The sequence below is a fragment of the Echinops telfairi genome, unplaced genomic scaffold, assembly GCF_000313985.2.
Source record: "Echinops telfairi isolate 266 unplaced genomic scaffold, ASM31398v2 ScPeMD7_7457;HRSCAF=8495, whole genome shotgun sequence".
NCBI lineage: Eukaryota > Metazoa > Chordata > Mammalia > Afrosoricida > Tenrecidae > Echinops > Echinops telfairi.
In genome coordinates this window covers 16,521,032-16,522,228 of record NW_022111357.1, presented here as the reverse complement: position 1 = coordinate 16,522,228, position 1,197 = coordinate 16,521,032, and the positions used below count along the sequence as shown (strand labels likewise).

Genomic DNA, 1,197 nt, shown 5'->3' with positions numbered 1-1,197 from the left:
CCCTGTCCAAGGTAAAGGGGCATCAGTTGGGGGAGGCAGTCTATAAGGTCCGCTATATCGGGGAGGCCAAAAGAGTCTCCCACTACCTAATCTTTAATCTGAATGGAATCCAGGGTTTTTTGTTGGGTTTCATTTTCTCCTCTGACCTCAACTTTTGGGTTTCTCTCTCACTCAATTCCCCCATATCCTCCTCAGAATGGAATTAACAACAATAAATATTTGAGGGATGTTGGAAACCTTCCCTGGGAAGCTCTGCTCTGCAGATGGTCCTTCCACCAGGCTGGAGATTTGCTAGACAGCATGGTTGGGATGGCTCCCAACATCATCCTATCACAGATAGAATTGTATTTCAAGATAGATCTTGATATGTCCTTTTTGACAATGAATGCAACACCATTCCTCTTGTGTTTGTCATGCCCAGCCTCGTAAACCATATGATTATCTGATTCAAAATGGCCAATACCAGTCCACTTCTGCTCATAATGCCTAGGATATTGATCTTTATGCAGTCCATTTCATTTTTGATGACTTCTAATTTTTCTAGATTCATACATTCCACATTTCAACTATTAATAGATGTTTACAGCTGTTTCTTCTTATTTCAAGTTGTTCTCTTCCAGCAAATGGAGCTTTTCTGGAAGCGATAGCACTGGTTTTCAAATACCAGCAGGGGTCATTCAGGGTGAAAAGTTTCAGCAGAGCTTTCAAGACTCAGAACAGACTACAAAGAAGGAATAAGCTGTCTACTTGTGAGGAATTAGCCACTGAAAATCTCATAACCGCAGAAATTTGTCAGACATTGATAACCTCATGAATAGCAGTGGAATGTGGTCAAAATATTGTCAGAACATAAGCCCCTCAGATTAGAATATACTTAAATATGACTGAGGAAGAAATGGTAGAGTCAACCATAATGTTAGGGATGGGAGCTGCTAGTGGTAGAAATGTAGTTGACTGATAAGTATGTACGGAGATGTCGGGTAGCTTGGGTGTGATGGGATTACTTTTAGAGTCAGAATCAACATGTATTGGGGAAACTATCTTCCAACAGAGGACACCTCCCTGATCTGATCAATCAAATGGCTAAGGAACATAGGAAATCCTGAACATCTTGGGGAAAAAAGAAAGAAAGAATGCTAACAAGAGGGGATTGTCTTTGTTACCTAATGCTGCTACAAAGAATTACCATAAATAGAT

At 40.4% G+C, this 1,197-nt stretch overlaps 1 long non-coding RNA gene across 1 annotated transcript in view; it reads left to right on the top strand.

Annotated features, from left to right (window-relative positions):
• The window catches only part of LOC123522670, a 31,483-nt gene that overhangs the window by 16,422 nt on the left and 13,864 nt on the right, over window positions 1-1,197 (top strand). The window lies entirely within an intron of this gene.